The sequence below is a fragment of the Oreochromis niloticus genome, linkage group LG16, assembly GCF_001858045.2.
Source record: "Oreochromis niloticus isolate F11D_XX linkage group LG16, O_niloticus_UMD_NMBU, whole genome shotgun sequence".
Taxonomy (NCBI): Eukaryota; Metazoa; Chordata; class Actinopteri; order Cichliformes; family Cichlidae; genus Oreochromis; species Oreochromis niloticus.
In genome coordinates this window covers 8,983,319-8,995,843 of record NC_031987.2, presented here as the reverse complement: position 1 = coordinate 8,995,843, position 12,525 = coordinate 8,983,319, and the positions used below count along the sequence as shown (strand labels likewise).

General features: G+C 38.0%; 1 long non-coding RNA gene across 1 annotated transcript; it reads right to left on the bottom strand.

The window, feature by feature from the left end:
• Positions 1-5,874: 5,874 nt before the first annotated feature.
• On the bottom strand, positions 5,875-9,716 carry LOC109197338 (uncharacterized). The gene is made up of 8 exons (XR_002058450.2): positions 9,583-9,716; positions 8,894-8,952; positions 8,655-8,806; positions 8,086-8,173; positions 7,796-7,995; positions 7,334-7,540; positions 6,932-7,100; positions 5,875-6,770 (listed from the first exon to the last, which is right to left on the bottom strand). It is a non-coding gene; the product is annotated as an uncharacterized LOC109197338 (long non-coding RNA).
• Between the last annotated feature and the right edge of the window lie 2,809 nt (positions 9,717-12,525).

Here is a 12,525-nt window from a genome sequence, read left to right as displayed (position 1 = left end):
CAAGATGTACTTCTGTGTACTGAACTTGTGTTTCTATGCTCCATGAAACACTAGTTGGTAAATGGACTGGTTGTTATATAGCGCTTTTCTACCCTATCTGAGCACTCAAAGCACTTTATACAACTTTTTCATTCACCCAATCACACCCATTCACACAATCATTTTTCTAGGTTTTCAGTGCTATCTAACTAACATTCATACACAGAGCAACCTGGGGTTAGTATCTTGCCCAAGGACATTTGGAATGCAGACTGGAGTAGACTGGGATTGAACCAACAACCTTCCGGTTGGTAGGTGACCCAACCCCACCTGAGCTACACCCAGAAGTGAGGGTTTCCTCTTTGACCTGACCAAGTTTCTTCCAGCTTGTTCAAATGGCAGAAAGAAAAAGTAGCTGGACATGAATGGGCAGAAACAGTGGTACCAATCAAACTTGTCAGAGGTTGTTTTGACTTTATAGGCATCAAGTTACAGCATCGGTTACAACTTAGGGCTTCAAAAGGGTTTGGTTGGTGTACATCATTAATTATTTGTTATCAATCAGAATATTTAATTTACTGTTTTTATTAACTTTTTTATTTATATTTTATTAACAATCAGAAAACACAGACAATATTCTGACACACATCAAAAAACTATTCATTTTTAAAAAAAAAAAAAAAAAAACCTTGGTAAATTTTTTCCCCGAAAACATAGAATTAGGGCTGGGTTAGGGTTAGCGCCTATGATAGCTTAGACTTCAAAGCGTTATGCTTCTCGTGTAAATCACTGATAAGCTGCTAAACCATCTTTGATTGAGATCTAGTTCTTTGATAAAAATTGATGTTCATCAATGCAGAGAATATCTATTACACCCTAGGTGTCTCCTACCAAAGCAGTTCTCATGAGTTCTCAGCTTTCCCAATCCATCAAAAAGATACAGGATATATAGTATTTCATGTAGGTCAGTTTAGAATCAGGTTTCACTTTCAATATTCCTTAAATGACCATCCTTCAAAGGTACATACACTCCTCAGCTGGTCTTGAATCCGAGGTCCTGTGTTGTGGATTATGCTTCAACAGTGTTTTGTATGTGAGGCTGAACTGTAAGTTGAACCTTTCAAAGAGAATCGGCTCAGAGAGAGCAATTAAAATGAATAAATTATTGTCTCTCACATTTATTCACTTATTATATCTACAGATCAGTGTGTTTCTTTTATTCCTTTTCTTGGTACAAAAATGGCAGACTTTCAGAGAGAAGAATTTGTGCAGGTTCAAATGAATAATGAATAATCAGGGGAAACTTTATTATTGACTGAAGAAAAACACTGTTAAAGTGAGATGCATAAAAACCATGTATCTATGTAAAAGCATGGCATTGATTATCACAGAGCTCATTAGCTCATGTGTCTTATTGAGAGTTATAATACCGGATTTCTGTCTTGTGTATAAGCACGACCTGAATCAGTCATCCTCACTGTGAGTAAATATCTGTAGCATGCATGGTAACAAGAAACAAATGATTTTCTAATCAATAAGAAAGAAACGAATAGAAAGCAAACCTTAAGTGTGTTTCTGAGACAGATGTGGGAAAGAAGGTCTTGGAGATACCTGACCAGATTTTCATTCACTGTGCAGGAGGTCCTGAGTTTGAGAATAGGGGAGTTAAACCTGAATTAATTTTTAAAAAGGACTGAAATATACAACATTGCAGGAAGGACCACTGAACAGCATACAGCTAGAGGAAGGCTGTAAAGCTCCTTATGAGCAGGCTAACGTATATCTGCTGGTTGGGTTAGTAGAATGTTTTGTGCCATAGCCCCATTTTATCTCTCACAGAAAATGCTCATACTTAGCAACTAATGTTTACAATGTCTTTTCTCTGATAGCATGCTAATTTTCCAATGAGCAGTAAACCATAGAATTTATGTAACAGGTGAATGAATTCATTGAAGCACAAACTATTAGTGAATCTTGTTTCAAAACCTTATTTTTTTTTATTCTGATGGTTCTGAAGATTAAGACAAACACAAGACACACAAAGAAATTCACATTAATTATTATATTTCTAACTTTTTCCTTTCAAAGTCCAGTCGGAACCTCAAAAATCTGAAAGAGAAATTCAGAAACAGTGCTGTAGTTGTTGCAGGACAGAGATAGAAGAGCAAAATGACAGGAAAATATAACCAGAAGACAACCAGTTGGTAAAACAGTTGTACACCGCAGAAGAACTCTGACTACAATGCATTGCCAGTCTATCTGAGAGTGATTACAGTCATACTGAGTTGGACCAGAATTGTTTGGAGACAGGTTTCCTTCCACCAAACAACCAGATGGTTGCTACAACTACTTACAATTGGGCTCTAACAGCAAAAATATTCAGTGCAATCACTAAATAACCAGCGATTATTCCTAGTCACATGGAGGCTGGTGTCCTATTTTTAGTCTAGTTTGACTGTGCGATTAATATTGCTGTTATTAGAGTTTATGAAGACATTTTATCAGTGTTCAGTTTGTTCAAATAATAGATACTGGGATAAGAAGTGGATTATTATACAGTTTTCTCGCATGTTTCTTCCTTTTACTGAAAATCAAATGTTTCTAGTAGAAAAACTTCAGAACATCTTTAAAGCCTGAAATGTAGCACAGGAACGTGTGCCAGTGAAGTGTGACTGAATCCCTCGTCTACTATATTGCTGCTCAGCATGTTTCTCTTTCACACCTCCAGGCTCGAGTGACACATGACAAGAATTCCTCACACACACTAACACGTAAGCTCATTGTCTGTTCTGAAACACACGCGTGTTTAAAAAAAATAGCTCTTTGCTGTCAAATCTGACTCTGATTCCAGCTAAAAATACTTTTACCCCTGTATGCACCCTTTCCTCCTTACCCTCATCTTTCTCTCTGCCGTTCCTCCCCACTGGTTCCCTCTCTGATCAGGAAGAAAAGATGGCCACTGGTGCCATTAGCCAAACAAATCTCGATGGAGTGGGCTGTTGCACCCCCCTGCGGGACTCTAACACTCACAACGAATAGGTGTCTTCAAGATCCCTCCCCAGACCCAAAGGTCTGCTTTCCATTTCCACTTATTTATTCAAACTCAACAAAGAGTGAAGGGAAGGTCTCAGCACCATTTCCCACATGCTCAAGGCCTGTAGCTGGTTATAGGAGCTGATGCAATGTATAAATAGAACATATGCTGAAAACTTTAAGCTATAGGTGGAGCAGTACAAGTGGTATGCCAGTGACAAAGACCCATTTACTTACCTTGAGAGGCAGATGGGTTCTTAAAAGATCACGGTCAGGTTCTGCACGTTTCAGCAGAACAACAGTGAGTTAGACCAATCAGCTTCTACTGACGTGCTTTAAGAGTGCCACCAACAATGGTGAAAATTGGTCTAATTTATCCGTGGACTATATTTACCACGTAGTCCACTGATCTAGACAAAGTTAGCTTCTGCTAAGTATTTTCTACAAGTTCCTGTTTGCACCTGGTAACGAAGGTTTTTTGAGGGATTATAATTTATTTGGTATTAAAATTTATTCTGGTTTGAATATGGCCAAATGTTGGATCCTAGGTTTGAACAAGCAATGGTGACATGCTGCTTCTATTGCGCTCCTTTGCCCAGATGATGCATCTGCTGCTATCTGTAACTTTTGACAGGCTTGCTTGAGGTAGCAAGGCAAACTGTGCTCTCTTTTTAACGTGTACGACTGACTTTTTTTTGTGTGGTCAAGATGTCAGATGATGCAGTCTCATTCTCATCTACATGGTTCCACAAAAGTCCTTCTCCATGAAAATCTTGCCACTCTAAAGCCATCTTGTCAATTCATTTGGTCAGTTATTTTGAAGCCACTATCTAAAAAAGCTACAGTAGTGATCAACACATAAAAAAGGCTTTAAAGTTTTGGTGGCTTTGCTCCAAAATAATGTTAACAATGCATTTTTATACATATATTATGTAAAGTTACTCAAAGTTACAAAACATTACGACTTCATTGCTCCTTTAACCAGAGCACTGAACCAGTGCCATGCTACTTCATGTAAATACAACAGACAATAAATATTGTTAACTTTATTAGTTAGCTTTACTAAGCTAGCATATTCATATATGCTTATTTGACACTGTCATGATCCTCTACCGTGAGTATCATTGGCTCATTTGCTCCCCAGTTTTCAGTTCATTATCACTTTGAGGCCAGAGACGTGATATCCACCATCTTTACTGTTATTGAATTTCCCCGTGGACTTTAGAACCAGCCATGTAATAGAGGAACAGATGCTAACACTTTCATGGAGAGAATCTATGTGCATTTTTCTCTTTTCCATATTCATTATGTGCATATATTAATATCAGCGGTAAAGTTGTCTCCCCACTTTTACATATTAAGTGTACATGTTGCGTGAATTCTAAAAAAAAAAAACTACTTGCATAAATTTAACTAGAAAGAACTGAACCTCTCAACTTGGTAATAACTTGCTGTGACATTGAAAAATAGCTTTCCTTTAATTGCACAAACCAAGAAATCTTTGGGGGTATTAATTAGTCTCTTACCATCAGACTTGTCTATCCGTGTTGCAGCACTGCAGAATACAATGAAGACCACTATAAGAGCAATGTTCTAACTTCCACAACTGTTTCTCAATTAATCAATATGAGTGTTTACAATGAGAGTAATATTGAATGTTTGGTTAGTGAGATTCTTACCCTGGATGCTGAACTGTTGACTCAAGATGACATGGATAGTAAATTTACAGCTCTTACGACTGTTCACTCTCTCTACTTTTAAGTTTATCTTTGGATGCTCTACAATATAAAGTACATTTACTTCACAAAGTTTATCTTCTATCTACTTCAGCATCAGAACCGTGATAGTAAGAAAGCTCTGTGATAAACTTCTGTATGGTTATTTGTTCCTGGAAAACTCTCTTTGGACTTGTGAGAGTGTGTTTGTGATTGTGTGAAAAATTCCTACATTCTCAGGCAGCTTAAATGTTTTGGAACCATAATGATCCAAATCCAGCAGGCCCAATAAACCAACCAGTGAAATAAGAATAATGAGCAAAAACAAAGTTCAAGACATAAAGCTCCCTAATGAAACAGAAACCAATGTCTCATGGTTGATAAACATGTAACTTATTCTCTTCTGTCTTTATTCAACAGGACAATTATCCAAAGCCAAAAACATCTCTCCAACCTCAGAAACATCTGAGAAAACATCCGCATTTGATGCTGTGGGATGAGAACTCGGAGACATAAAAACAGACCAGGACAGTTGTTAGAACAGATTCTTTGTAATGTCGAAGCAAGTTAACAACCAGAACATCCCACCTACTGCTTTTTTTTCTAATTGTTTTCAGCGCCATAATTTTATCCTTGAGCTTTACGTGCAGCTTTGTGTGAGTCACAGTTTAAAATGATCCTTATGCACAGAAGCATCCCCTCAGTTTGTGCCCTGTTTGAGAGAACTAATTTTAGCCCCTCCTCCTTTAAGACTATCCTTCCTTTAAGCTTCGTCTGATTGGTTGCCCCTCACAGATATAGGGCTAGGCTTGAACAGGTGGGTGGGGCCCCTGTACCTGAGATGACCACACTCTCAGAAATAGGGGTACCAAAGTGTACCAAAAAGGGTACAAATGCTTGTCGCTGGGGGTGTTCCTTTTTGAAGGACATTTCTGTACCCTTTAGGCGTGGTACATTTTTGTACCTTATGAAGTTGTACCATCTGAAGTACAATCATGTACTTTCCTAAGACATAAATGTACCTTCAAACTATAGTACAGAAATGTTCCCTTGAAAAGGGTACAATAGGGTACCTATGAGGGTACCCCCCCAGCGACAACCTATTTCGTACCTAAAGAGACAAAAATGTACCCCCAATAGTCCAAAATATTTGGTTATTTAACCATTTATTTTCGATAATAGAATCACATCAAAGCATTTAAACAACCATAGGAATACATCCTTGATTACATTCGTATATTGCCATAGGACATGTCAAGAAAAATACATTCATTTAAAAAAAGTAAACAATCACATAAAGACATTAAACACCTGAACACAATGTTTTTGACGGATCACAGAGATGGCATGTATTTAAAAAACTGTCCACACAAATGTTTTGCTCTACTTCAACAAGCCAGAATATATATATGTCATATATATAGACAAAGTGGAAAATGTGCTTGCAACGTCACACAGAATACCTCAAGGACACAAACAGCCTATCATCAACTAAATAGGTGTCTAGAGCTTGAAAGTCTAATTCATTTCCTGGATTGAACAGGATCCAGTCATTGTCAACTGCCACTTGGTAAGCATGGAAATGACATTCATAAGTGCAAGGAAGTAACAGTTTCCCACACAATACCCAACAAGTATCAACATTCAAAATATACTTGATTTTAAAGAATATAGGTATGGCTTCAGTGTGTACATGGCCAACTACAAAAACATCCTCAAGTTCATATTTGACACTGCTGACAGATATAGCAGACACACGCTGAAGCACTTTATCCTGAAAATGCACATCTGTAAAACTTTTGTTCATTTCCAGAGCATTCTGTAAGTCTGTGGATTAACAGCAGTGTTTCCCCTACATTAGCTTAGCTGTGATGCTGAACCGCAGCTGAATTCAGCTCCATGCCAACAAAACACCGAGAATGAAACTTGTGGCCAAAGGCTATGCATTGCATCATGCATTTACCTCTCCAAGGATGATGAAATCTTCTATCTTCTCCTTGAAGATGGATGGCAAGAGGAGAAGTGCCCCCTTGAAGTCAATTCCTAGGTCATACAGATGCAAATGCACTTCATTAGATTTTGATAGCATGCAAATTCCCATTAACATGCTCTTGACATGGCACTATGGTACATCAATTATCTTTGGAAGAGAGCGCAAATGAATTGTCACAAAATTTACTATTTGTATGAGGTCAAATTAGTACCTGTAATGTCTTCAGCCAGTGCATTCTCTCTTGCCTCCATGTAGACCTTCTTCAGTGGCAAATCCTTGGTCATTTGAAGAACATTTTGAAGAACAGCAGTGAAGTTCTCGCTAAAGCGGCAACAGATGTTGTCTTGGCAGGGATGCATTAAATCAACCTCATCACACAACTGGAAATGAAAAGAGCAGAATAGACAAAAGAATGACATTTTACATTGAGGATTTAAACTTTTGACATGTTTAAAGACACAGACTGGAGATAAATGTAAAGTGCTTTAACCCTTGAACAAAAATTCTAAAGATAATAAACAGATTGATTAATCAGTTAGTACAGAAAATAATAATCAGATTTACAGACAAAAAAATCATTAGCTGTTTGCCCAATCATCTTAACAATTCTTACCCCTGCAGATGTCCCCAGGAATGGATATCTCTTTAATAGGTCCACAGTACACATTCCTTCAGCTACCTCTTGACGTCTCCATGCAAAGGTTTTTGTCATGCGGTCTTTCACCAGTGCTGTGTCAGGATGTAGCGTCCTGTGCTGATCATTTAGCACCTTGATATGAGCATCAACGGAGGCTGCATCTTCCCCCACAAAGCACGAATCCTTTGTCAAAGCAGATATCAGTATTATCATAAGTAAAATCTGATAAGTTAATGTTACTCGAAATGCAGTAATTTGTACACCAAATGCTTTGAAAAAAATGCAAAAATGTTGAATAGGAATTGCAAGTTGAGCTGACTTTTGTTAAATCAACTGTGAAGTTCCTTTTTCTATGTTAATGTTATCTGTTAACATGTTTCTTTCAATTAATGTTTACTTTTAGCTTTACAGTGAACATAATAAGACTACATATGTTACCTTAGCTCTTAGAGGCTGAGGGTGTGAGGATTTACGAGAGAGGGCTTCAGTCTCTTCAGACAGGAGCCGCTGGATTCCTCTGTGGTCCGATGTTTCTGCGTGCGTCCAAACTTTTCTTTAACCCGGTTCACTTCTTCGTTGCTGATTAGGGGAGCCCGTTCTGCTTTGAACTTTCTCTTGAGTTGGCTGTGCCAGGTGTCCTAGTTGTTTCAAATGTATATAAGTAGTTAATTATGCTTACTTTATATTAATATAATCTATAAAAGAAACAAAAAAGGAGAGGTACTCACATAACCATTTCCGTGTACATCTCTTAAGAAAGGATACTTCACAATCAGGGCTTTGATGACCTGGATGTAGTCTGAGTGGGTTGGGTACCTGTTTCAAACATAAGAAAAACAACACACAGTACACTGATTACTCTTATCCTTTTCTGGGGGCTTTTCTGTTCTTCAATTCTTCTACTCATATTGTTATTACCCTAAATAGTATGTTATAGACCAATGTCAAATCAATGTAGCTAAAGTTGATTTTAATTTTTTAAAAATGGGCGTGGACAAACAGCCACACCTCTCCCAAACTTCATTAATTAATTGACTGCAGTCCTGAATTATTAATTTACTCTTGAGCAAATTCGAAAATGAACACTTTGGATATCATAGTCCAGACAAGGTCTGGAGACACAGGATGTATGGTTTTACCACTATTGCCAGTTCATTGGAACCGTGTGTCACGCCAGACTCGAACGCTGGTCTCCAGATTGGGAGGCAGATGGGCTAACCATTTGTTCTCTGCCTCTCGTACAACAGCAATATTAATATTAAGAAATTAATGTAATTATTCAGAAAGGAACCCTTACATTGTGTACTGTGACAGCATTTCATAAAGAGTCCCAATTATTTTGTTTCGGTACTTCTGTTCTTTCTGGACTGGTTCTTTGAGATCCAAGCGACTCTGGACATCTTGTGGGAATTTTGGAATGGAAATAACTGCAGGCAAGAAGGTATAGAACTGCAATACAGTAGGAAAACAGCATTAACTAGCCATTTTGCAAGCACTTAAATGCATATGCAAATTTAGACATTTATCACAACCTACCTCTGGTTTGCTTGGGACACTGGACCTTCAACTGTACCTTCAATGTTGTACATCGTTATCTGAAATATAAAGTACAGTATGAAATAAAAATAAAACCATTTTCAAATTTCTTTTGGGGGGGGGGAATCCTTGCGCCGATTGCCTGTTGGCTGTAGGCATTATTCATTGCAACCAAAACAATAACCCGAGTTGTGGATAGAATAGAATCCTAGGCTATCTTGTCTGTTTTTGCTGCCCACAATTTGCCTCCTTGATTTTGGTTTATTTGAAATTATAAATCGATCCCTGATCGAGCAGCTAGCTGGCATCACAGGTGTTTGCAGACAGTGTCCCTGCGCAGAGCTTACAGCTCTCATATTCGAAAATCCCACTAAGTAGGTGGAATGGTACAAATGTGTACCTTCCATTGTTTAAAATCCCTTTGAGCGGGAAACAAGTTAGATGCGATAAATTTTGCTTAGAAAACGATTTTGTTAATAACTATATTTACATACTAGCACGTTTTGAGAAATTATTGATTTTTCTACATTGTTGTACACGGTTAGTCACTATTTATTGATAAAACACTCGAATACGGCGGGCAGACAGACGTTGAACATTCCACCAACAGTCTAAATAGTCCACATTTGTATCTTTCTTTGTTTAAAACTTAGCTAACTGCTAGCTTTCACCCATCACACCCGACTTACCTCTAAACCTTTGCGCCTCGTCGTCTGACACATCAATGCCTTCTTCCATCAACTTTTTAAGGAGCTCCTCCATCAATAACCCCCTGAGAGTCATTTTCTGTGTCAACGCTAGTCAGCGCGGAGGCGGAGCACTCGTCGCTGCTGGCTTTTCAGCCTTTGGGATTAATGCGCGTTGCGAACTTGACACATGAAAATACAACATTGTGGTATTAATGCGCAGTTGTTTAGAAACCGTTATGCTGTCTTGGCGAACTATATTTGTAACTTACAAAATGTAGTCACCGTAACATAAAAATCTGCTTGACATTTTAACTTCCAAAGAACCTCGGTTTAACTTGATGTTGCAAATTCCATAAAAACCTCACAATTAATGAACAATTCTAGGATGTAGTAAAAGCGAAAAAGTAAATGGCCAAACATAACAGTAAAATGATTTCACGTTTTTGAAGGCTACAACCAAGATTTAAAACATTAAAAATTATAACTGGAACTTAATAAAATGGAAATGGACCAGTTTTTTTTTTTAACATCATTTGGTTGTGCCTGCATGTCATTGTGTGTGTGTGTTTTTTTTTTTTAATATAATTTAACATAACTTACACAAAGGTAGGTTACAGATATTCTTTGCATCATAGGATAATTTACGTACAGAGGAGAGGACCAACAGATTTGATTATAACATGTAGCTTTTATGAGCACACTCACATCTCATATGAATTTTACAATTAACCAGGCCCATCCAGATTTTCCCATGCTGACCCATTACCACATTCTGCCACTGTCACTGCAGTACAGGTCAAAATGGTACAGATTTGTACTTTATTTCAAATTGAACCTTTAAAGGGGCATTTCTGGACTTTTAAAGACCAGTATTGTACTTTTAAGGGAACATTTACAAAAAATGTACCTATAGGTACAAAAATGTTCTTCTCTCGTACCTCTATTTCTGAGAGTGCATATCAGTCATATCACCCCTCTGTGACATTACAAAGATAAGAGAGTAGAAAAAGCTGTGATAAAGCAAGCATTTAGAGCAGTCTACAGCCTGAGCTCTTGGCTCACAGGGATTACTGTACCTACCACCAGCCAGGGGAACAGGAGAGACATGAAGGGAAGTCATGCAATATACTGCAGGCCACTGTAGCACTGAGGTTGTTCCACAGATAAAGTAAAACAAAAAGTACTTGGAGGCATTTGGTTTAAATATCCACATGTTCTGATGTTTCTTGGGTAAGTGGTGCCACTAAATGAGAAAAGAAAATGCAGAGAGAGAAACAAGCCCAGCTCCGACTGGAAGAAATTAGATTTAAAGTCGCATTGACTGTCACAAAAAAAACAAAAAAACAAATGGATTTCATGACTTCACCAGGCTGCATTTACAGTGTTCAAAGTGCGAGGGAATCTGTTCCATCTGCTCTCTGCGCACACAGTCTGACCTGCAATAATTTATAGGAATAGATTTAGAGCATTTTCAGAGAAAGAACAATTATAAACTCGCTGTGAGAGAAAATGAACAACAACACTATAATGTTGTGATACTGCTGCAAAGTCATTTTCTGCTGTTGCATTTATGGATGAGTTTCTTTAATGAAGCCGAAAATGAAGAAGCAAGTAATGTGCAGCAATGTGGAATGATGAAATATCCAGCCAGTGGAAAACCTAAACACACATACGCAGACAAATATAGTCTGGTCTTTCCTTCACATGTCATTTTCTATTCTCTCACAGGCATTCACACAGAAGTTAATTCCTCTGATTACTGATTTACACAAGAAACAACACAACCGCACAGGTGGCCCGCCCCGGGCTCTTTTACCCCCTCTCCTCTTGCTAAACCAGAGAGCGAAAAATGGAGAGGCAGAAAAGCGAGGATGAAAGTGCTAACGTGTGAAAACATAATGGAAGTCAGCCTGAAGGTAAAGACTGGGATTACAAAGTGAATCCAGGCTTGGCAACCAGCTGGAACGCTTTTATTTTGCATACACACGCTCGATACGCTACCATATTGTGGTTTGTGTTCCCATTCAGGGGAAGCTCGGAGGAAGGTGGGAAATGTGGCGAGTGAGACGTGATAACTCAGACCGGGCTCGGCCGCTGAAATACACGAACGTGCGAATTTTTTAGGGTGATGACAAGGATGAAGCTGTCAGGGATAAAATAATATTTGCATGGAAGCTGTAAACTGTATATCAATAAGTAATCATCTTTCAATCGTGTAATCATTGATGATATTGATAATGATGATCTTTTCAACAACTGGCAATAAATATACTCCAAATTTACAGTAGTATATGTTAAGACATTGTGGGTGGGTTGGATGAAAGTGTACTGAAGGTTACCTAAGTGGGGTGTGTTTCCATCCAAATTACATTTATACCGGGTGCAAAAATAAATAAATAAATAAATAAAATACTCTGACTGTATTTAGTAAGTGTTCCCTATTTAGAGATCTACACAGTCTACCTCAGAGGGCTCTGAGATGCTTTGTCCTCCAGTGTACTTTCATTGTTCCCATAGCTGAAAGGCTAAAGGGGTTATTCAAAGAAAAGGGACATGAATTCATGCCTTTCTTTGGAGGAGATTAAATATGATTTGGACTATGGACAATAATGTATAATATATTTAATGATGCCTGAAAATGTATTTGCAGGACTGCAGAGAACCTTTTTATATTTTTCATTATGAAAAGTCTGTATATATGAGAGGAGTTGGATACAGAGAAAAGTTGGCTGTTTTAAACTTTTAGAACTCTTAAGATGAGCAGAAATACAAAGTTTTTGGTACTTTGGGCCAAACACAACAAAGCTGCCATGGGTAGTTTGTTGTGTGCATTGTGCCTGATAAGTGCTAACAGGGTACATACACAATGCAAAGAGTGTGGGAGGAAGGAGGTCAGTAGGAGCCCTCAGCAGATTGGGTTTTTTTTTTTGTTGTTTTTTATTT